At 43.6% G+C, this 25,455-nt stretch overlaps 1 long non-coding RNA gene across 1 annotated transcript; it reads right to left on the reverse strand.

Moving 5' to 3' along the window:
• Nucleotides 1-12,327: 12,327 nt before the first annotated feature.
• LOC142664667 (uncharacterized) lies at nt 12,328-13,982 on the reverse strand. The gene is made up of 3 exons (XR_012851355.1): nt 13,897-13,982; nt 13,487-13,727; nt 12,328-13,282 (listed from the first exon to the last, which is right to left on the reverse strand). It is a non-coding gene; the product is annotated as an uncharacterized LOC142664667 (long non-coding RNA).
• Between the last annotated feature and the right edge of the window lie 11,473 nt (nt 13,983-25,455).

A 25,455-nucleotide genomic window follows, 5' to 3' on the forward strand; every position in this document is an offset into this window, starting at 1 on the left:
GACCGTCGTTAAACTGCCAGCACAAGCCCGCCCTTCCTCCTGTCCCTCCCCCTGATTGCCCCGATTGTACTGAGGGGCCGGCAACCACAGCCCCCCCCCTTGAAAGGACTGCCCGAACTTAGCCGGGGCCATTACTTTTAACCAAAGCCCAATGTCTTTATTATCCCACCTAATGTTGGGACGAACCGCTTTCCTCTGACGAAACTGTTCGTCATACCGCAGCCAAGTCTGACCCCCATACGAGCGATGCGCCTCACCTATCGCATCCATGTACCCGAAAAGGGCGGAGCAATTCTCCGGCGCCTTTTCCCCTATAACACTGGCCAGAATGGCAAACGCCTGCAACCAATTCACAAACGTCTGCGGGATTAAACGATATCGACGCTTCTCTTCCTCCTCCTTTTTACTTTCCCACCTTTTACCCTTGTCTAAATTAAACTTTTCCAGAGGAAGAAGCGAAAAGATTTCCACATACTCATCCCTCCAAATTTTTTCTTTCACTTCAGTCTTCAAATGCGACCCCAACAACCCCTCAAAACAAACGTACACCTCGCCTTTAGCTTTATCATCTAACCTCACTCTATCCACATCCTTATCCTTATCAGTCTGAACCGCAACCGTCACTCCCCCGACATCCACCTCGGGTACCGTCCTCGGGGGTCGCACCGATTCACCACCCGCCCCCCCGCTGCCGGAACCCACGCCTCAACCGGGGATGCAGCAGGCAACCTACCCCCCTCACAACGCGCTAGCAACGCCTTTACACAGCCAAGCAATTCCTGCACATCTCCCCCCCCTCTCCCAACAGACAACAACCCACTAGTTTCAACATTCCTAACTGCCTCCCCTTGGGAACCCTCCCCAAACCCCGGGGATCTAAATATCGCCGGAAATGTATGTAATGGTGACATCGACTCACCAGACTGCTTGGGCGCTGAGTTCCCACCAGCCGGGGCGACGGGACCCCCACGACGATCATCCTCCATTGGCACACCTCCGTTTTCACCCACCTCCGGACATCTGGGGCCTGAAGCCGCACCGCAGGCTCTGCAGCCGTACGCACCATCCTGAACCGCATAAGTGTCGCCAGACGTCAGGGGCCGTTCCGGCCTCCGCTCTCTCTCCACCGCTGCCCCCTCCCTCCGTCTCTGCAGCACCACCGATTGCGGCCTGCGCGACCGTCCGGGGACATCTTCCTGCTGACAGGCGGGCCGCCCGACTGGTGCATCGCCAGATCGGCCCGCCGCAAATCCTCGTGGTGCTGACCTGGAGATGGGAGGCTGTCCCTCTGGCCTGGGACCCTGCCCTCCACTCTCCGGAGGGCCCGACCGGTGACCGGGATTCCTCCCGGACCGGGACCTCCGCCCCCTAGCGGTGGAAGCGGAAACCCGGCCCGGAGCGTCCCTCGAGGGCCTCCCAAGCCTGCGTCGAGACCTAGGCAATTCGTCCGGGCTAAGGCGTTCAGGCGGCCGCACCCGCCGCGACCGCCGGAGGGGGGATGTCATCACCTCAGGCGCTGCCTGCGTCCCGGCCGCACTCAAACCCGCTGCCTCCTCCAGCCCTGCCGACAACTCTGTCCCCGATGCCACCGGACCCGTCCTCCCGAGCTCCTCCTCAAGCCAGACCATGCCCCGTTCCGCCACAGCCTGCCGCACTTGCTCCATCAGGGCCTGCATCATTCCTCAGGTTAGTACAAGGCTAACTGCTTTCCTGGGGTGTGACTGGCGCGAAACTGTCTCTCACCCTTCCTATATGCCCTCTGTTAACCTCGCCACTTCCCCTCCACCTTCCTCCCCCTCCTCCCCTTGAACTTTTCAACTCATTCTTTCTCCCCTGCAACCCTGGTCATGTTTGCCTCCCCCAATCATTGCATGATGTGTCCGGCTATTTCTGGACAGGGCGCGTTTTTAGCTAAGTCTGATATTGAAGCGGCGTTTCGGTTGCTGCCGGTTCATCCGGACTGTTTTCACCTGCTGGGTTGTTGTTTGGATGGTGCATTTTATGTTGATATGTGCCTTCCCATGGGTTGTTCCATATCATGCAGTTATTTTGAAATGTTTGCTTCATTTCTAGAATGGGTAGTTCGTTTGGAGTCTGGTTTTGCTTCGGTCATTCATTATTTGGATGATTTTCTTTTTGTGGGCCCTAGGGGCTCTGGGTTGTGCAGCACGTTGCTGCGGGTGTTTCGACAGGTGATGTCTCGTTTTGGTGTACCTATTTCAGAAGAAAAGACTGAGGGCCCGGTAACTGTTTTGTCCTTTTTGGGTATTGAAATAGATACCGTACAGATGATTTTTCGCTTGCCTGCTGACAAATTGGCAAGTTTGGTGTCCCAGGTTGACCAGGTCATAGGGTCTAAAAAAGTGACGTTAAAGCAGTTACAGTCGTTATTGGGATTGCTGGTGTTTGCCTGTCGGATAATTCCTATGGGTCGTGTTTTTTCTCGGCGTTTGTCATTAGCCACTTGGTTGTATATCGAAACCGGATCATTTCATCCGGGTAACTTCTTGGATGAAAAAGGATTTGTTTGTATGGCATTCGTTTTTGAGTTCATTTAATGGGAGGTCGGTTTGTCAAGACGCTGAGTTGTCTAATATAGATTTGGAATTGTTCACGGATGCAGCTGGGAGTGATGGTTTTGGAGCAATTTTGGGCCGAAGTTGGTGTAGATCACCCTTGGCCCTCGCATTGGGGGGAGTTAGGTTTGGTACGTAATTTGACGTTATTAGAGTTGTTTCCTATTATTGTTGCTATAGATTTGTGGGGTAGCGCGATGGTGAATAAGCGGATTGTATTTTGGACAGACAACATGGCGGTGGTGCACGCGGTGAACGGTTTGTCGTCTAGCTCATTGCCGGTATTAGCTTTATTACGATGGTTGGTTTTGAAATGTCTGGAGTTGAATGTGTGGTTTCGTGCGAAACATGTTCCGGGAGTCCATAATGTGATGGCCGATGCTTTGTCTCGTTCACAGATGTCCTGGTTTCGGGAATTGCACCCGGCAGCTTTGGCAGAAGGGAAGTCGTCCCCCCCCCCTTCACTTATGGGCCCTGGTCGAGGACAACTTATGAGACTGTTGAGGGGTTCTGTGGTGCCAGCGACTTGGAAGAGTCATTGCAGAGCGTTGGATCGGTGGCTGGAGATTGCGGGGGGTAATTTCCCATCACAGGATGGTTGTCACCTTGATATCACCCTTGCAAGTTTGGTGCAATTACGTCAGGAGGGTTGCAGTGCGGCCACTGCAGGAAAACATTTAGCAGGTGTGGCCTTTATGTTAAAATTGTGGGGATGTAGAGATGTTACAAAAGAATTTGTCGTTAGGCAGTCTTTGAAAGGGTGGAGAAAAGGGTCGGCTTCTATCCGTTTTGAGTTTTGTGTGCCGGGATGAATATGAGGTTTTGTTGGTTGGCGCTGGGTTTTCTTTGGCTTTCTTTGCCGCATTGCGGGTTAGTGAGCTGGTTCCACCCAGCGTGAATACAAGCGGTGGGCTTCTCGGATCCGATGTGGTGGTGTTGGGGGATTCCCTCCGGGTCTGCGTTCGGAGGTCAAAAACAGATACGGCAGGGAGGGGAGCTTGGTTGTCGATTGGGAAGATTGGGGGCCAGGATTGTCCGGTAAAGTTGGTTCAGGAATTTGTGTCTGTCCGGGCGTCCGGGGCTCAATTCTTGATACACCAAGATGGTTCAGCAAAGTCTCGCTTTCAATTTGAGGCGGTTTTTAAGGCCGGGCTGAAGTACCTGGGGCTGCCACCGGGCGAGTTTGGTACGCATTAGTTTAGGATTGGCGCGCCCACGGAAGCAGATGCCTTGGGCTTGGATTCAGTGGCTATCATGCGTTTGGGTAGATGGTGTTCTAATAGCTATAAGTCGTATGTGCGACCGGATTTGGTTTTAAAGTGTGATTAATTATGGTGGTCCCCCTGTTAGTTCTTTCCCCCCCCCTTTTTCCCCTGATGTTTGCCCCCCCCGCCCCTCTCTTTCCCCTCCCCTCCTTCCTCGTTTCTTTGGGGTATCGTGTTATGCTATTCCTGTCTGTATTCCTTTTTTCTCATTTGACCGGGAATTTAGCTTGACTTTTCTTTTGTTAGGGTCTCGGCGCCCCCAGGTGTGGATCCTGGGGCACTCATATGTGCATTGGGCGGCGGTCCGAGCAGTACGGAGGCCGTTGGGTCCGAATTTGGGCCTCTCACAGGCCGACGTCCACTGGAGAGGTGTCCGGGGACTACGGTGGGTGCAGTTGCTGCCAGAAGTAGTGGCAGTTACGAGGCACACTGACGGACCTGTTGTCCTGATCATTCACGCCGGGGGAAATGATATCGGCCAAGTTAAAATGGCCGAGTTGTTATCATTAATTCGGACTGATTTGGCACGCTTTCAGGATCTGTTTGCTCGCTGCGTAGTGGTATGGTCGGAGATAGTGGCACGGACGGTGTGGCGGGGAGCCAGGAACATGGCAGCGTTGGAGAGAGTGCGCAGGTTACTTTATGTGCGGGTGTCGCGGTTCATTCGCTCGATATGTGGAGTTGGGCTGCGGCACCAATCCTTGGAAGGGGATAATGCGGACTTGCTGGCGCCGGATGGGGTACACCTCAATGATATCGGGCTCGATATCTTTCTGTTGGATTTGTTGGATGGTGCCGAGAGAGGACTGGCGTTGCTTGGTGGGGGTGGTCGGGGGACGGAGTAGGTTTCTCAGTTCCCCTCCTTGGCGGGAAGTACGGCAAAAGAAGACAGAGTTAGCACCCTACATGCCTGATGGAGACAGGGAGCATCGGCATTTCAGGAGAAGGAGAGAAAGAAATATATATATATGTCTTCATGCCGATGGTTGTAAATAATAATAATAAAGCTGTGGCCACTTCCACATTTCCATAAAGAAGGTGTTGGTGTGTTATTTAAAGAAGGATGGTATAAGGTCCTGGGCAGGTAAGGTGGACAATGGGTCCTTGCAGTCTAAGCCTAACACACGGTAGGCTTAAAAAGGTTTGTCCACTCCCTAAACATTATGCACTATCCTCAGGCTAGGCCATCAATAGCTGGTGGGTCGGGGTCCCCGATAATCAGCTGTTTTGAAAGGGGTGCAGAACTCGTACGAGCGCCCCTTCATTTCCCTTACTTGCTCACACTGTGAACGTCCATGTCAGCGATTCAGTGTGAGAAAGTGACCGGAGTGAAGGGGAAGTAGCGCTCGTACGAGCTCTGCACCCCGTTCAAAACACCTGATTGGCGGGTGTCCCGGGAGTCGGACCCCCACCCACCATCTCTAGACAGTAATATTAACACACAGACAGTAATATTAATCTTACGCTCCTCTTTGGCCACAGCGGAGGTCCTGACTCCATCCAGGGTCAGGATACTGTGCGCAGCGCATAGCGTTGTGACGTCAGGACCGCCGCTGCGCTTCGGAAGGAAGAATGTAAGTACTGTCAGTTATTATAGTAACGGGGGCCCGCGTAGTTTATTACATAGGCCCCAGTTAATCTATCTCCTCAGATGCAGCAAGGGATCATGGGTATGGTGGGTTACAAGACAGGAAACAAGTCCAGAAGCAAGGGATGTAAACAAACAGAAAGAGCAGCAGTGACCATTGAGATCAAACAGAAACTGGTATAGGGTTAGTAGGGGGTTTAGAGAAGGCAAACCAAGGCTGGCGGGACACTTTTTAGATAATATTTTTTTCCTGGCTAACCTCTTTAAATTATTATATTTATTACATAATTCTCCCATCTGGCTCCCGAAGTAAATACTCTCCTTAGGTCTCTCATTTGGGGAAGTGGCAATGCTCATATTAACCCCTTCCTGCAAATGGGCATGACTACGTCCAGATTGCAAGTGCTTTACCACAATCGAGCACACAGTCATGCCCTGGCTTTAAACTGTCACCTTGTTAAGTGACACAGTTACAGCATCCTGACTGCAACTGTTACTGACAGTTGCCGGGCAGGACTCACTGGCACGGTACCAATCAGAATGGTCCCGTGTCGTCAAGCGCTGTGATTGGCCAGTCAGTACTGACTGGCCAAGCACAGCATAGGAGGCAGGATTCACAGGCATCGCCGGCTCTGACAAGCTCTGTTGTGTGTGTAGCTTGTCACAGTTGGTCGTATTGAAGTATAGTGAAGAAAAGAGAAGTAGAAATCTTAAAAAATCCTCAGATCTGCCCAATTTCTTCCCACTGACCAGTGATCATCATCTTTGGTGCCCACTGGACATTTGATCAATCTGATTAATCCACCCAAAGTGCCATTCTGTGATCTGTGCCCAGCCATCAATTGTCACATCACTTGTCGCAGTACGCGGTCACCATTGCCCTGCTGTGTCCCTAGATTACCCACTGCCCGAGTTACCTGTTAGAGCAATGACACCTCTCATTTAGAATTTCCCTGGTAGGTAGGGTATCCTCACTTATTAAATAAAGCAGGGTCGCTGGCAAAGGATATTATTTATATCTGAACAACTTTTACAACAGTGTCCCATTGTTAAATGTTCCCTCATCCGGATCCACATTGGCGTGCGGAACAGTCTGCAAAAATCAGAAGGGCCTCCCCAAAACTTTGCTGGGAGCAGAGCTGTCTGCAGTGACGATCTGATGCTCCTGAAATATAAGGATAAAAGTGACGTCCTTATACTGACCGGCATTCATGATCGCAGAGGCAGCCTTGTACCTGTACACGGATCCACCACCCAAGTCCCCAAACTATTTTGAGTACTGGAGTACAATAAATATATGGGCGATGTTGAACCATGCAGCGCCATGTGCAGGACAAAGGTAAGGTACCTGTCTGTCCATCTTACACAGATTGCTTTATACATCGCCTTTGTCCTCTGCAGATATGCCGGCAGTGGGGACACGTTCCTGCAATTTCAGGAAAAAGTCATCAAGGCCCCGATATTTGCTGACCAGGAAGGGGAGGGCAACTCATCTGGTCCTTCCGTCAGCGAGATAATTCCCGGCCAGCATTTCCTCACAGAAATCCCCCTGACTGAAAAAAAACAGAAGCCCTAAAAAAAATGTGTGTGCGCCAAGCGAGGCTTTCGTAAGGACACCACATACCAAAGCCCACAAAATATATCACATCTCCTTGGTAAATCCAGATGAGATTGGTTGTCTCAGCAAATCTTTTCTTGCTGAGGCCTTTGATTTATTTTTTGGGCTCAATTTTATGGAATGGTGGGTAGGTTGGTAGTGGGACCTGCCATTCCCTCTCCCTCCATTGCGGGTTTTCCAGGTAGTCCTCAGTGACTGCACAAATTACAAATTCTTTCTAGACCCCTAGATGAATACCTAGAGGGCTGTCACTTCACAAATTAAATATTTTTTTGTACCCCTAGACACATACCTTAAAGGGTGCTACTTTTCAATCTAAAATTTCTCACTATATTTCTAGATGAATTAGTTTAGGGGATTCGTTTATAAAATGGGGTCACTTTTATGGGGTTTCTAATATTTTGACACCCTAGAACCTCTGTTTTCATGGCACAGGGCAGTAAATACCACAATAGTAAGCCTCAAATGTTGCATACTGCTCATTATGTTCTGAGTCCTGCCATATACTCAAAAAGCCATTTATGACCACATATGGGGTTGTACTCAGGAGAAACTGCTCCACAAATGTTGCTGTGCTTTTTCTCCTTTTAGTTCTTGTGGAAATGAGAAAAATGTACTAAACCTACATTTTATTGAAAAAAATTTAGATATTTATTTTGACTGCCTACTTCCAATCATTTCTGAAAAAAAAACCTGTGGGGTCAAAATGCTCACTATACCCTTTATTCATGTCCTTGAGGGGTGTCATTTTTAAATAGGGTAACTTGTTGGGGGTTTCCACTGTTTTGTGCTCCCAGGCGCTTTGCAAATGCAACATGGCCTCCGCAAACCATTTCAGCGAAATTTGAGCTCCAAAAGTCAAATGGCGCTCCTTCCCTTCTGAGCCCTGCTGTGTGTCCAAACAGCAGTTTATTACCACATATGGGATATTGTTGTACTCGGGAGAAACTCAGACTGTACACAATTAGACCCATGGTTCTCTGAATTACATACAGTTACATAGTAGTTATATGGTGAACACCATCTACGATGGAGGCATAGTCTCAATGCCAAGTTTTATAGATTTTACCACTGCCTTCAATAGTCTAGGACTAATAGATATGCTACAGTACATTACATATAAAACACCTTTTTTTCGGTTTGGGGGAATGAGTAGAGAGAGTTTGGGGATGGCTTCTTTGTTGTTTTGATGTAAAATATCAAGAAAAATCACTTGATTTAAAAAAAACTCTGCTACAGTGCATTGAATGTAAACTACCTTTTTTTCAGATTAGGGGAAGGAGTAGGGAGAGGGGGTGGCTTGTTTGTTGTTTTGGGTGGCTTGTTTGTTGTATGATGTAAAATCTTTAAATAAAAATCACTTGATTTAAAAAGACGTAAGACCAGAAGCTAATGCAAGATCAGGAAACAGCATTGAGACCAGTGAAGAGGAAAACAGTAACACAGATATAATAATAGATTGTAGAAGGCCAAATCTCTATAATATGCAGTTTAGTAGATGAATCCTAGATTGTAGAAGGCCCGGTCTTTATATCATCCACTTTAGTAGATGGAAACTTGATTGTAGAAGGCCCGGTCTTTATACCATCAACTTTATTTTATGGAGCCTAGATTGCAGCAGGCCGGATCTTTATATTATCCACGTCAGTGGATGGAGCCTTTATTATAGAAGGCTCGGTCTTTATATGATCCACTTCAGTAGATGGAGCCTAAATTGTAGAAGGCCGGGTCTTTATATTATCCCCTTCAGTAGATGGAGCCTAGATTGTAAAAGGCCTGGTCATTATATCATCCACTTCAGTTGATGGAGCCTAGATTGTAGAAGGCCCGGTCTTTATATGATTCACTTCAGTGGATGGTTCCTTCATACACCAGGATGAATGGTCCTCATGGTCTCTACTACTTCCTGTGCAGTATATGTTCAAATGTTCAGTCCACACAGGAAGTTATGAGGAATGTCGCAGTTATTAATCGTCCATTTCTCTGTGTCCACCATGATGAATTTTATTGCTGGACACTTCCATGAGTACAATGCTGAAGTAACCCCTTGTAGTTGTTACTTGATCCAGAATGGAGGGGGAGATGTGATTAGGACGTGCACGTTGTTAGTTACAGTCTGGAAAGTTGTGCATGTCTTCAGACTCCTCGCTGATCTCCTTCCATTCATCAGGGGCGGATGAAAACTGAAAATAAAGAAACACAGAGCTGACATTAACATCCATATTAACACATCCATATATCCGTGATGAGATCCTGTAGACAGTCGAACCAGAAATTGCTGAAAACACAAGACCTCAAACCAGTAGAGGGAACCATCAACAATAATGATGAAATCCTGGAGACATTATATGTAGAGATGTTCTGTAATATTCTTTACACTAACCTTCATGTACTCATTCCTCAGAGTGACAGCAGAACAGGTGTCAGGTGTTATACGGCCCGATGCTGGAAGCTTCAACTGGACGTGACATGTTCTATAGATCGTCCTGTAGATCGGGATCTGAGTCTTATGTTCTGATGTTATTACCTCCTGCATCCAGGTTTCTTCTTCATATATTATTGTCCTGGACCTTCTCACGCATAGTGATGGTGAAGCTTTTCCAGGACAAATTCAGACATAAATGCTGAGGAGGCAGGAAAACATATGTCACTTATACAACCAAGATGAGAAACATCCTAACAACCTCCTATTCCACAGAGGGCCACACTACTTCTAATGAGGGCCACATACAATGCACTGGGAGAAACCATGCGTGAACCCATGGGTAACACATGTCTGTAAATATACAAAACTGGAGATCTGAAAATGTCAGGTAGGTCAGGAGGAAGAAGAAGAGTGTTAACCACTCCGTTATGATAGATATTATATTGCAGATCTAGAAGACGAGACTTAATAAGAAATAAAAGACAATATTACTGGACATTTCCTAATCATCAATATCTCCGGTATAATAGAAAATTATAGAAGCTGCAAGAACATGAAGAAAACAAACAATGAAGAATATTGAGATCCGATCAAGAAAATCTATGAAATAAATAGAAGTTCCTACCTCTACACAGAGAATATCCTCACACAGATGTCCTATCACTGGAATCCTGGATGCAGCACCTTATGGGTGGATGTATATAGGACAATTAACATGAAGATGTGTGACATTACATATCCCTGTATTGTCTGCCCTTATAATCCCAGAGATGACAGAAGGGTCAGGTAGAAGTTAGTGACCCTTATCTAATACGACCAACTAACCATGAGACCAACTGGAATCTGACTCACTGGTCAAAGGTGAGAAGACGCCATATTATGTTAGGATGAAGCCATATATCTGTCTATATGGGAAAGGGAAGATAGTGAGTGCACGTGCATTTCCTAAACTTCCCCCTAATTGGAGTAAGTATAATCCCACCGGGACCCTCATGTGAACTACCTTGGTCAGAAAGAAAAGCCACGAGTGTTCACATGCTGCATTACCATACAGAGTGGGGAATCTCTGATCCCTGTTTGGATGATCCGGGGTCCTTGTATTATAAAAGGATACAGATCACTGCAGTGATGGCAGTGATGACACTTACAGCCATTCTCACATGGCAGACATATCTGCGGCTGAATGATAATTTATATAGGTATTTGGATTGGACCAGGTTGTATATGGTGCCACATCCAAATGCCAAGACCGCTCCTGTTTTATGAATGGTCTCATACTCGAACATCTAGAGAAGAAACACAAGTAGATTAGACTAGAACTTTCTCCAATCACTTTGCGTTTAGCTGTGTATGAGGGTTTAATGGTGGATGATATTAACTAACCGTAAAGGAGCCGGTCAACACTATTCCAATACATGACGTGCAGGCCAGTCCGAGCAGGATCTTCTGTGCCCACTCCTGATTCATATCACAGGCTGCTGCCTGGAACATCATGAATTTATACTGGGCAAAAGCCAGTGAGAAACCTGGAAGAGAAGGAAAGAAATGAGAACATCTAGTGAACATCTATGACCCAGTGTGTGGAAGACCCGACTAGAGGTGATGCTGTGTAGGATCTGGTAATTTCTAGTCATGCTGAGCTTGTTGGGAAAGTCTCTGTTGGTGAAAACCTCGGTAACAGTGAACATAATATAGTTACATTTCACTTCTACTGTAAAAAAACAAACACAAGCTGGGAGGGCAAAAACACTTAATTTTAATCCCACAAATAGTTCCATGAACTTAATAGATGAGCTGGTGCAGATCTTCTCTCATCTACAAGTGAACGTTTCATCTTCCACAGATGAAGATGGAAATACTTTAACACTGAGCCCTCGTGGAATAAGACCCTTCTATAAGTACTTCTCTAGAAATGCTTTATTCCACAATATTTTTAACTTCTTATGGAGTAGACCCTTAAGAGCATGACCATAATTTGGGCTAAATCCGTGTTAATGCTTGTATATCCACAACTTCCAATAACCGGATATGATCATCTTCCTATGAAATCTGTGACATCCTTTAGGTACGTAGGGATACACATATACTTTACTAGCCCAATTTAAACTCAAATCGGAAGCGTGACTCAAACTACATAGATCAGTAGATCTGGGTAGAACTAATTTGCTTAAGATGGTCTAGATGCTTAAATTATTATATTTATTACATAATGCTACCATCTGGCTCCCGAAGTAAATACTCCCTATATGTCTCTCATATGGGGAGGTGGCCATGTTCGTATTAAGCTAGAGAACTTGCAATGGGAAAGAGAGGGAGATATGGATTCTTGTAATACTCTACTTCACCATTAGTTGAAAACAGACATGTTGTATCAGGTTGTATCAGGCGATAGAAGCTAACGGGTTTAAAGTACCCACAAAAAAATACCTTCTCTATATCTTAAGCACAAACGATGGTGGCATATTAGAACTAAGCCGGGGATATCAGGCTGTAGACAATTCACCGCCATATTAGATCACCCATGGCTCTCTGAATTACATACAGTTACACAGTATTTATATGGTGAACACCATCAACCATGGAGGCATAGTCTCAAAGCCAAGTTTTATAGATTTTTCTATTGCCTTCAATAGTCTAGGACATGCATTGCATGTAAACTACTTTTTTTTTTTTCGGATTGAGGGAAGGAGTAGGGAGAGGGGTGGCTTGTTTGTTGTTTGGGGTTGGCTTGTTTGTTGTATGATGTAAAATATTTTTTTTAAAAATCACTTGATTTAAAAAGATGTAAGACCAGAAGCTAATACAAGATCAGAAAACAGCATAGAGGTCAGTGAAGAGGAAAACAGTAACACGGATATGATGAAATACATTTTATTATAGAAATATTGATGTTGATGTTAATTTGCCAGTCAACAGTGCCCACATCACTTGGCAAATTCTAGAAGGCCAGGTCTTTAAAGTATCCACTTTAGTAGATGGAGCGTAGATTGTAGAAGGCCCAAACTCTATATTATGCACTTTAGTAGATGAAGCCTAGATTGTAAAAGGTCTGGTCTATATCATCCACTTCAGTAGATGGAGCCGAGATTGTAGAAGACCCGTTCTCTATATCATCCACTTCAATAGATGGAGCCGAGATTGTAGAAGGCCCGGTCTTTATATTACCCACTTCAGTAGATAGAGCCGAGATTGTAGAAGGCCCAGTCTTTATGTTATTGACTTCAGTGGATGAAGCCTAGATTATAGAACTCACAGTCTTTATACTATCCACTTCAGTAGATAGAGTCTAGATTTTAGAAGGCTCGGTCTTTATATCATGCACTTCAATAGATAGAGTCTAGATTGTAGAAGGCCCGGTCTTTATATCATCCACTTCAGTAGATACAGCCTAGATTGTAGAAGGCCTGGTCCTTATATTATCCACTTCAGTAGATGGAGCCTAGATTGTAGAAGGCCTGGTCTTTATATGATTCACTTCAGTGGATGGTTCCTTCATACACCAGGATAATTGGTCTTCCTGGTCTCTACTACTTCCTGTGCAGTATATGTTGTAATGTTCAGTCCACACTGGAATTTATGTGGAATGCTGCAGTTATTAATCGTCCATTTCTCTGTGTCCACCATGATGAATTTTATTGCTGGACACTTCCATGAGTACAATGCTGAAGTAACCCCTTGTAGTTGTTACTTGATCCAAAATGGAGGGGGAGCTGTGATTAGGACGTGCACATTGTTAGTTACAGTCTGGAAAGTTGTGCACGTCCTCAGACTCCTCGCTGATCTCCTTCCACTCATCAGGGGCGATGAAAACTGAAAATAAAGAAAGACAGACCTGACATTAAAATTTATATTTACATGTCCAGAAATCCATGATGAGATCCTGCAGATAGCAGAACCAGAAACCATTACAACTACAAGACCTCAACTAAGGAAAAGAAACTGTCAACAATCAGAAAAGATGAAATCGTGGAGACATTATATGTAGAGATGTTCTGTAATATTCTTTACACTGACCTTCATGTACTCATTCCTCAGAGTGACAGCAGAACAGGTGTCAGGTGTTATACGGCCCGATGCTGGAAGCTTCTACTGGACGTGACATGTTCTATAGATCGTCCTGTAGATCGGGATCTGAGTCTTATGATCTGCTGTTATTACCTCCTGCATCCAGGTTTCTTCTTCATACATTACTGTCCTGGACCTTCTCCCGTATGATGATGGTAATGCCTTTCCAGGACATATTCAGACATAAATGCTGAGGACGCAGGAAAACATATGTCACTTATATAACCAAGATAAGAAACATCCTAACAACCTCCTATTCCACTGAGGGCCACAATACTTCTAATGAGGGCCCCATACATTGCACTGGGAGAAACCATACATGAACTCATGGGGTAACACATCTCTGTAAATATACAAACCTGGAGATCTGAATATGTCAGGTAGGTCAAGAGGAAGAAGAAGAGTGTCAACCACTCCGTTATGATAGATATTATATTGCAGATCTAGAAGATGAGACATAATAGGAAATAAAAGACAATATTACTGGACATTTCCTCATCATCAATATCTCTGGAATAATAGAAAATTATAAAATCTGCAAGAACATGAAGAAAACAAACAATGAAGAATATTGAGATCAGATCAAGAAATCAGAAAAGTCAATGAGAAAATCTGTGAAATAAATAGAAGTTCCTACCTCTACACAGGGAATATCCTCACACAGATGTCCTATCACTGGAATCCTGGATGCAGCACCTTATGGGTGGATGTATATAGGAACATAAACATAAAGATAGATGACATTATATATCCCTGTATTGTCTGCCCTTATAATCCCAGAGATGACAGAAGGGTCAGGTAGAAGTTAGTGACCCTTGTCTAATACGACCCGCCAACCATGAGGCCAATTGGAATCTGACTCACTGGACAAAGGCCAGAAAACGCCATATTATCTTAGGATGGAGCCATATATCTGTCAATATGGGAAAGGGAAGATAGTGAGTGCACATGCATTACCTAAACTGCCCCCTAATTGGAATAAATGTGAACACCCAGAAGGGACCCTCATGTGAAACTTTTTGGTCAAAAAAGAATAGCCACGAGTGTTTACATGCTGCATTACCATACAGAGTGGGGAATCGCTGATCCCTGTTTGGAAGATCCGGGGTCCTTGCATTATAAAAGGATACAGATCACCGCAGTGATGGCAGTGATGACACTTACAGCCATTCTCACATGGCAGACATATCTGCGGCTGAATGATAATTTATATAGGTATTTGGATTGGACCAGGTTGTATATGGTGCCGCATCCAAATGCCAAGACCGCTCCTGTTTTATGAATGGTCTCATACTCGAACATCTAGAGAAGAAACACAAGTAGATTAGACTAGACCTTTCTCCAATCACTTTGCGTTTAGCTGTGTATGAGGGTTTAATGGTGGATGATATTAACAAACCGTAAAGGAGCCGGTCAACACTATTCCAATACATGACGTCAAGGCCAGTCCGAGCAGGATCTTCTGTGCCCACTCCTGATTGATCTCACAGGCTGCTGCCCGTAACGTCATGAATTTATACTGGGCAAAAGCCTGGGCAAAACCTGGAAGAGAAGGAAAGAAATGAGAACATCTAGTGAACATCTATGACCCAGTGTGTGGAAGACCAGACTAGAGGTGACGCTCTGTAGGATCTGGTCATTTCTACTCATGCTGAGCTTGTTGGGAAAGTCTCTGTTGGTGAAAACCTTGGTAACAGTGACAACAATATAATTGCATTTTATTTATACTGTAAAAAAAAAAACACAGGCTGGGAGGTCTAAAACACTTAATTTTAACCCCTTAATGAACACACTTTTTTGCGCGTTAATGACCAATGATTTTTTATTTTCGTTTTTTCACTGTCGCATTCTAAGAGTCGTTACTTTTTTATTATTCGGTTGACATAGCCGTATAAGGGCTTGTTTTTTGCGGGACGAGTTGTATTTTTGGGTGCATATAATATATTGATTAACTTTTATTAACTTTATTTTAGGAAAGAATTAAAATGAAGCAGCTTTTCCAGCATTGATTTTCGCGTTATAAATTTACACCGTTCACTATCTGGCATTAATAACATGTTACCTTTATTCTATGTGTCGGCACGATTACGGGGATACCAAATATGTAAAGGTTTTATATGTTTTTCTACATTTGAAACATAAAAACCCTTTTAAAAAAAAAATATTTGTTTTTGCTTCACCGCATTCCAAGAGCCGTAAGTTTTTCTTTTTTCCGTCGATGTGGCCATATGTGGGCTTGTTTTTTGTGGGACAAGGTGTAGTTTTCATTGGTTGTATTTTGGGGTACATGGCACTTATTGATTAACTTTTATTTAATTTTTTATGGGGGGAATGAGAGAGAAAAATTAATGTTGCCGTTGTTTTTTGCGGTTATTTTGGACGCTGTTCACTTGACGGTTTAATTAATATGTTAACTTTATTGCTTGAGTCATTACAATCGCGGCGATAACTTATATGTGTATGTACATTTATACTAAATAAAATCACTTTTTGGGGAAAAAAGCGGTTGTATTTTATATTTGCTGCAATTTTTTTTTTTTTCCATAAACTTTATTTAACTATTCTACTTCTTTTTTTTTGCCCCACAAGGGGACTTCACTTTGCGATTTTCTGATCGCTTATATAAATATTTGGTATATTTAGGCCTGAATCCATCAGGACACGCCAGGATCCACCTGCAATATACAGCTGCTGTATCTCAAAAAGTAAAAATTATTTTTAATAAAATGTATTTAGGAAGTTGCACCAATCACACTGATTGACAATTTTATGTAAAAAAAAATAAATAAATGTCAATGTGTAGAATTATTGTTTGAATGTTGATCCAATCGGATTGCCACTTAGGATCAGGAAGGAATTTTTAGGAAAGATTGATTAATGCCTTATGGGAAATTTTAATATTTATTTACCTGTTTTTTGTGGGGGGGGGGTTTAAGCCTTCCTCTGGATCAATAGGGGCAAAACAATTTTTTTATAATTTCTCCCATCACTTCCCACTCTCCCATCCCTTGGTTGAACTTGATGGACATATGTTTTTGTTTTTTTGTTAACCGTACAACTATGTAACCTGTGATGGAGAAGGAAATCCCAGTAATAAGAACAACCAATTATTCTTCACTTTCCACCAGTGGTTATCACTTACCCAGAATGGCCGTGCCCACAAACACTATCGTAAACAGCACCGACTGGGGGTATCGGGCTCCCGTTTCACTGCGAATAAGAGAAAAGAGACGTCAAGGAAACAGTGCAGGAGCGGGAGACAAACACTGTCACTTTAACAGGACATTGAGGGAACATTTCTGAACGTCACAGATGTGTAATAATGACCCAGAGACTTCTATGAACTTGATGTTAACACTTCATAGAGTTCTTCTACTTGTAATGTCCTGTATAGAATCACTTATAAGATGACACTTCTCTGCCGTATAATAAAGTAACAGCGCTCAATATACAACGTCACTATGAAGATAACGTCATGTCATCTGTAATGTTCTCCACTTACCTGATGTAAATCATCAGCCGGCCATTGACCTGGTCCAGGGTTAAGGTGTAGCAGAGCAATATCCCTCCCAGGCACAGATGGAACACAAGGATGGGCAAGAATGCCAAACCCTTAATCTCCATTGAAAATCGTGATAAAGCGCAAATCACAAAGAAACGCACAGCAATGCAGCTGCAATCTCCCTCTGAATACACAGAAAGTGACACTGTGCTGCGTCACCGCCTTTTAGAACCTCACAACTGTGATGTCATCAGAGTGATGTCTGAAAACTGAAAACTTCATAAGTCTGGATGTTTCCAGGAAGGCGACAACATCCTGTGATGTCACAATGGAAAACTTTATTAGTCTGCACATGATCAGGGCTGAACGTTAAGGCTCGGTATTTTCTATGGCTGCTCCGTTATTGTCCAGTCTAATACCACGGAATAGAATTGCCGCCTGAGGTCGAATGAATTATATTAATTAGGAATAATAAAAACTCTACTATGGACTATCCACAGGCGCATTTGTGGCGGATTTTTCTGGCACCTGCCCTTACTGATCCTACTATTATACCGCAAGGGTTAATAGTGGAGAATACACATAGTCGCACGGTGTACTGTATACAGGTTTCGGCATACACTGTGCGCCAATCACAGCTTCTCGGCCACGCGATTGATGTACATGTATGTCAGTATGCAGGAAAGGGGTTGAGGCGCACGCAGCTCCGCATAAATTTGATGCACATCACTACAATATACTATACTGGCGTAAAAAACAAATTTCTTAGTAAATGTCGGCCATTATGTATGTCCACCTCACTCTGGTGCTATACATATATATTTATAGGGTTTTCCTGATGTATATAAATAAAATTTAGTCAATGTATTATGAAAAAAAAACCCGGCTGCTTTTGAATTTTCTTTGTGTTTTCATTATCCACTATTTTCAAGATCTCTGCTTGCTATCAGTGAATGGCAATATTCTTGTTTACATCCAGAGATTAAAAAGCCTTACAGACCTAACACTTTCTGCTGTGAAATGCACACAAATTTGTTGCAGATATTTCCCATTAAATTCAATGGGTTAGGTGACGACACGTCATCGCTGGGGGCCGGGTGTACAGAGAGCGGTGGGGACCAGGGAAGCGTTGCCATGAGAGAGCACAAGAGGAGGGGACAATAGTTGGATTTTTCTAAGAAACTCACCGCAGGGAAACCTGCACCAAATCTGTGAACGTAGCCAAACCGTTACATTTATGGAGAATTGTCTTGACTGCATACATTGTAGCAAACCCTCAGACGTGAGACGTATTGAGTCTGTGTGTGTTTGAAATATATATACACTACCGTTCAAAAGTTTAGGGTCACTTAGAAATGTCCTTATTTTTGCAAGAATAGCACAGTTTTTTTCAATGAAGATAACATTAAATTAATCAGAAATACTCTCTATACATTGTTAATGTGCTAAATGACTATTCTAGCTGCAAACGTCTGTTTTTTTAAAGCAATATCTACATAGGTGTATAGAGGCCCATTTCCAGCAACCATTACTCCAGTGTTCTAATGGTACATTGTGTTTGCTAACTGTGTTAGAAGGCTAATGGATGATTAGAAAACACTTGAAAACCCTTGTGCAATTATGTTAGCACCGCTGTAAACAGTTTTACTGTTTAGAGGAGCTATAAAACTGACCTTCCTTTGAGCTAGTTGAGAATCTGGAGCATTACATTTGTGCGTTCGATTAAACTCTCAAAATGGCTAGAAAAAGAGAGCTTTCATGTGAAACTCGACAGTCTATTCTTGTTCTTAGAAATGAAGGCTATTCCATTCGAGAAATTGCCAAGAAACTGAAGATTTCCTACAACGGTGTGTACTACTCCCTTCAGAGGACAGCTCAAACGGGCTCTAACGAGAGTAGAAAGAGAAGTGGGAGGCCCCGCTGCACAACTGAGCGACAAGACAAGTACATTAGAGTCTCGTTTGAGAAATAGACACCTCACAGGTCCTCAACTGGCAGCTTCATTAAATATTACGCGCAAAACGCCAGTGTCAACGTCTACAGTGAAGAGGCGACTCCGGGATGCTGGCCTTCAGGGCAGAGTGGCAAAGAAAAAGCCATATCTGAGACTGGCTAATAAAAGGAAAAGATTAATATGGGCAAAAGCACACAGACATTGGACAGAGGAAGATTGGAAAAAATGTTACGGACAGACGAATCGAAGTTTGAGGTGTTTGGATCACACAGAAGAACATTTGTGAGACGCAGAACAACTGAAAAGATGCTGGAAGAGTGCCTGACGCCATCTGCCAAGCATGGTGGAGGTAATGTGATGGTCTGGGGTTGCTTTGGTGCTGGTAAAGTGGGAGATTTGTACAAGGTAAAAGGGATTTTGAATAAGGAAGGCTATCACTCCATTTTGCAACGCCATGCCATACCCTGTGGACAGCGCTTGATTGGAGCCAATTTCATCCTACAACAGGACAATGACCCAAAGCACACCTCCAAATTATGCAAGAACTATTTAGGGAAGAAGCAGGCAGCTGGTATTCTATCTGTAATGGAGTGGCCAGCGCAGTCACCAGATCTCAACCCCATAGAGCTGTTGTGGGAGCAGCTTGACCGTATGGTACGCAAGAAGTGCCCATCAAGCCAATCCAACTTGTGGGAGGGGCTTCTGGAAGCATGGGGTGAAATTTCTCCCAATTACCTCAGCAAATTAACAGCTAGAATGCCAAAGGTCTGCAATGTTGTAATTGCTGCAAATGGAGCATTCTTTGACGAAAGCAAAGTTTGAAGGAGAAAATTATTATTTCAAATAAAAATCATTATTTCTAACCTTGTCAATGTCTTGACTATATTTTCTAGTCATTTTGCAACTCATTTGATAAATATAAGTGTGAGTTTTCATGGAAAACACAAAATTGTCTGGGTGACCCCAAACTTTTGAACGGTAGTGTATATACTGTATATTCTAGTCCTTCTCAATGAACTAGAATATCATCAAAAAGTTAATTTATTTCAGTAATTCAATTCAAAAAGTGAAGCTTATATATTATATAGATTCATTACACACAGAGTGATATTAACACACAGACCTACACAGACTGGACAACCCCTTTTAAGCCGACCTAAGATAGGCTTAGATCCAGGGTCCAGCAGACAGTAATCTTATACAGTATAAGCTGGGGCCCTGTATCTAAGCCTAACACACGGTAGGCTTAAAAGGGGTTGTCCAGTCCCTAAACATTATGCACTATCCTCAGGATAGGCCATCAATAGCTGGTGGGTCGGGGTCCCCGATAATCAGCTGTTTTGAAGGGGGTGCAGAACTCGTATGAGTGCCCCTTCATTTCCCTTACTTGCTCACACTGTGAACGTCCATGACAGCGATTCAGTGTGAGAAAGTGACCGGAGTGAAGGGGAATTAGCGCTCGTACGAGTCGGACCCCCACCCACCATCTCTAGACAGTAATATTAACACACAGATAGTAATATTAATCTTACACTCCTCTTTGGCCACAGCGGAGGTCCTGACTCCATCCAGGGTCGGGATACTGTGCGCAGCGCATAGCGTTGTGACGTCAGGACCGCCGCTGTGCTCCGGAAGGTAGAATGTAAGTACTGTCAGTTATTATAGTAACGGGGGCCCGCGTAGTTTATTACATAGGCCCCAGTTAAGCTATCTCCTCAGATGCAGCAAGGGATCATGGGTATGGTGGGTTACAAGACAGGAAACAAGTCCAGAAGCAAGGGATGTAAACAAACAGAAAGAGCAGCAGTGACCATTGAGATCAAACAGAAACTGGTATAGGGTTAGTAGGGGGTTTAGAGAAGGCAAACCAAGGCTGGGGGACACTTTTTAGATTATATTTTTTTCCTGGCCAACCTCTTTAAATTATTATATTTATTACATAATGCTCCCATCTGGCTCCCGAAGTAAATACTCCCTATATGTCTCTCATATGGGGAGGTGGCAATGCTCATATTAACCCCTTCCTGCAAATGGGCATGACTACGTCCAGATTGCAAGTGCTTTACCACAATCGAGCGTACAGTCATGCCCTGGCTTTAAACTGTCACCTTGTTAAGTGACACAGTTACAGCATCCTGACTGCAACTGTTACTGACAGTTGCCGGGCAGGACTCACTGGCACGGGACCAATCAGAATGGTCCCGTGTCGTCAAGCGCTGTAATTGGCCAGTCAGTACTGACTGGCCAATCACAGCATAGGAGGCAGGATTCACAGGCATCGCCGGCTCTGACAAGCTCTGTTGTGTGTGTAGCTTGTCACAGTTGGTCGTATTGAAGTGTAGTGAAGAAAAGAGAAGTAGAAATCTTAAAAAATCCTCAGATCTGCCCAATTTCTTCCCAATGACCAGTGATCATCATCTTTGGTACCCACTGGACATTTGATCAATCTGATTAATCCACCCAAAGTGCCATTCTGTGATCTGTGCCCAGCCATCAACTGTCAAATCACTTGTCGCAGTACGCGGTCGTCATTGCCCTGCTGTGTCCCTAGATTACCCACTGCCCGAGTTACCTGTTAGGTAGCAATGACACCTCTCATTTAGAATTTCCCTGGTAGGTAGGGTATCCTCACTTATCAAATACAGCAGGGTCGCTGGCAAAGGATATCATTTATATCTGAACAACTTTTACAACAGTGTCCCATTGTTAAATGTTCCCTCATCCGGATCCACATTGGCGTGCGGAACAGTCTGCAAAAATCAGAAGGGCCTCCCCAAAACTTTGCTGGGTGAGACACTGAAATTAGGGGAGAGCAGAGCTGTCTGCAGTGACGATCTGCTGCTCCTGAAATATAAGGATAAAAGTGACGTCCTTATACTGACCATCATTCATGATCGCAGAGGCAGCCTTGTACCTGTACGCGGATCCACCACCCAAGTCCCCAAACTATTTTGAGTACTGGAGTACAATAAATATATGGGCGATGTTGAACCATGCAGCGCCATGTGCAGGACAAAGGTGTGGTATGAAAACCTGTCTGTCCATCTCACACAGATTGCTTTATACATCGCCTTTGTCCTCTGCAGATATGCCGGCAGTGGAGACACGTTCCTGCAATTTCAGGAAAAAGTCATCAAGGCCCCGATATTTGCTGACCAGGAAGGGGAGGGCAGCTCATCTGGTCCTTCCGTCAGCGAGATAATTCCCGGCCAGCATTTCCTCACAGAAATCCCCCTGACTGAAAAAAAAAAAAGCCCTAAAAAAAATGTGTGTGCGCCAAGCGAGGCTTTCATAAGGACACCACATACCAATGTGAGACGTGTCCCACAAAGCCCGTCCTGTGCATGAAACAATGTTTCAAAATATATCACATCTCCTTGGTAAATCCAGATGAGATTGGTTGTCTCAGCAAATCTTTTCTTCCTGAGGCCCTTGATTTATTTTTTGGGCTGAATTTTATGGAATGGTGGGTAGGTTGGTAGTGGGACCTGCCAATCCCTCTCCCTCCATTGCGGGTTTTCCAGGTAGTCCTCAGTGACTGCACAAATTAAAAATTCTTTCTATACCCCTAGATGAATACCTAGAGGGCTGTCACTTCACAAATTAAATATTTTTTTGTACCCCTAGACGCATACCTTAAAGGGTGCTACTTTTCAATCTAAAATTTCTCACTATATTTCTAGATAAATTCGTTTAGGGGATTCGTTTATAAAATGGGGTCACTTTTATGGGGTTTCTAATATTTTCACACCCTAGAGCCTCTGTTTTCATGGCACAGGGCAGTAAATACCACCATAGTAAGCCTCAAATGTTGCATACTGCTCATTATGTTCTGAGTCCTGCCATATACTCAAAAAGCCATTTATGACCACATATGGGGTTGTACTCAGGAGAAACTGCTCCACAAATGTTGCTGTGCTTTTTCTCCTTTTAGTTCTTGTGGAAATGAGAAAAATTTACTAAACCTACATTTTATTGAAAAAAATTTAGATATTTATTTTGACTGCCTACTTCCAATCATTTCTGAAAAAAAACCTGTGGGGTCAAAATGATCACTATACCCTTTATTCATGTCCTTGAGGGGTGTCATTTTTAAATAGGGTAACTTGTGGGGGGTTTCCACTGTTTTGTGCTCCCAGGCGCTTTGCAAATGCAACATGGCCTCCGCAAACCATTTCAGCGAAATTTGAGCTCCAAAAGTCAAATGGCGCTCCTTCCCTTCTGAGTCCTGCTGTGTGTCCAAACAGCAGTTTATTACCACATATGGGATATTGTTGTACTCGGGAGAAACTCAGACTGTACACAATTAGACCCATGGTTCTCTGAATTACATACAGTTACATAGTAGTGTCGTGGAAATCCATCGCTCAAAATATATATTAGACTGAAATTTATACGAGTCCCAACAGACTCTCAAGGCCATCAAACAGCTCTAACAGAATTTAGCAGCAACAGCTGTAAAGCCTGGGACATACCAATTAGACCTCACCAAATCGATCCTTGCAGTCTTGGGGCATATGTGAGGTCATACACCATCAATACAAAAGCCATCAAGAGTGCCTTGGGTCTTACCGGTTCACTTTTCCTTATCCGTCCACATTCTGTTAGAATCTGGTTCTCACGCCTTCCGCTCCCAGTTGGACTCTTCCTGTGGAGAACAATCTTTTTCATTGTATAAACATTAATTGATCTTAATCAAATAATTAATTTGAAGAAAAACATTAACAAATAACATCTTTACATCAAACGTTCACATTGAGCAATAACTAGAAATGATACATGCAAACTCATTTTTCTTCTTTTTATATATATATATATATATATATATATATATATATATATACACACACACACACAAACACTGCACAGAATTTTCCTTTCACAATAACAACGACAAAAAACAAATAACTAAAAATGTTTTCAAATGGGAATATTCCATTTCTGTACCTTTTATCTGACGCATGACTCTAATAGTCCAATGCTAAGGCTGGTCCAGAACTTTACATGAAACTTAACTTCAGTATTTAATATTCCCACAACACTTCTTAAATACAATTATTAAACAAACTAACTTTGGAATAACATCTAGAGAATTGCTGATATCTTATTGTACAAACATCAGGTCAATACTTGGGATAACATTGTTCCCCTGTCACTTACACACAACGTCTGCAGTGGGGAAAATACAGGCCGGGCTTCAGGCCCCCCTGAGAACAGGTCTACACACACGAGCACATTGTCATACACTTCTACCTCGGGCAGTTGTATGTTCTGCAGTCGCTGGGACTGTTAATCTGGCCGGGCTGCACTTTTCACAGGTACCTTTGCTGTTTTACCTATGTCATGCCGTGCGCACATCATGCCGGCTGCTACAAACCTAGTGGTGGCATTATTGTATCCAGGGACAAGCCAATTTACTGGCACCTGGCTGCACATACCCTTGTTGTCAGTTCTCTCTTCTCTCGCTCTCTCAATTGGCTTACCCGATGATCCAACAAAGTTCCTACTACCAATGGGCCCATAATTGTGGGCGATGCCAAAAGCGTACCTAGAGTCAGTGTAAATGTCGGCCGTCTTACCTTCTGCCAGGTTACAGCCTCAGCAAGCACCTCCAGCTCCGCTCCTTGAGATGAATAAGAAGGTGAGAGTGGTTTCTGGGTAATTTACCTTGTGCCTTATATCCTGTTCTACACATGCTGTATATGATAAAGTATGTCTACATTACAAATTTACATTGGAAACCCATGTCACATATAGAAGAACATTTCAAAAGGGTGGAGTTTTATTGTTCCACATTTATCTGATGATCCAGAACACTTGTAAATCCCACCCACCAGGTCCTGTAAATACCTGATTAATACAAAAACAAACAAAATATAAACAATATTCAAACAATTTTTTTGTTTTGCCTTCTCCCCATCTAAATCTGTAAAGACTCATCTGTGAGTGACGTCACCTCTGCCTCCTGTGTAAATTGGCTGGAGGGGGATGGTCTCTTACACAATACCTCATATTGGGTGGAGACTACAGCACAGCATACCCAGTGCCATATTCACCGTTCTGGAAGGATCTGGAACCATCTACACAGAAAAACCTCAAAATGTAGGTTACTGTCATACACATTTAATCTGGGTCACTCCTTGAAGCTCATACACATTTTGTAGATCTCCTAGAACCAAATTCATTAATTCAAAACAAAATAAAACACAAAACAAAACTACCTGATCAGTCCCTTCACCATTCCCTCCTATTTGGACTCAGGGTTCAAAACTACATATCAACATAATGAGATTAGGCACTCTATCGGGTTGGCACTAATTTAACCCCCTGTAATACACAACAGCCTGGAACAAAAAAAAGATTACTTTCTCCTGACAAAAATACATTTTATCTTTAAAATGACCTGCAACCATTTACCTGTAAAATATCTCACATTTTCAAAAATAACATTTAGGCAGCACC

The sequence above is a fragment of the Rhinoderma darwinii genome, chromosome 12 (assembly GCF_050947455.1).
Source record: "Rhinoderma darwinii isolate aRhiDar2 chromosome 12, aRhiDar2.hap1, whole genome shotgun sequence".
In the NCBI taxonomy this organism is placed as follows: Eukaryota; Metazoa; Chordata; class Amphibia; order Anura; family Rhinodermatidae; genus Rhinoderma; species Rhinoderma darwinii.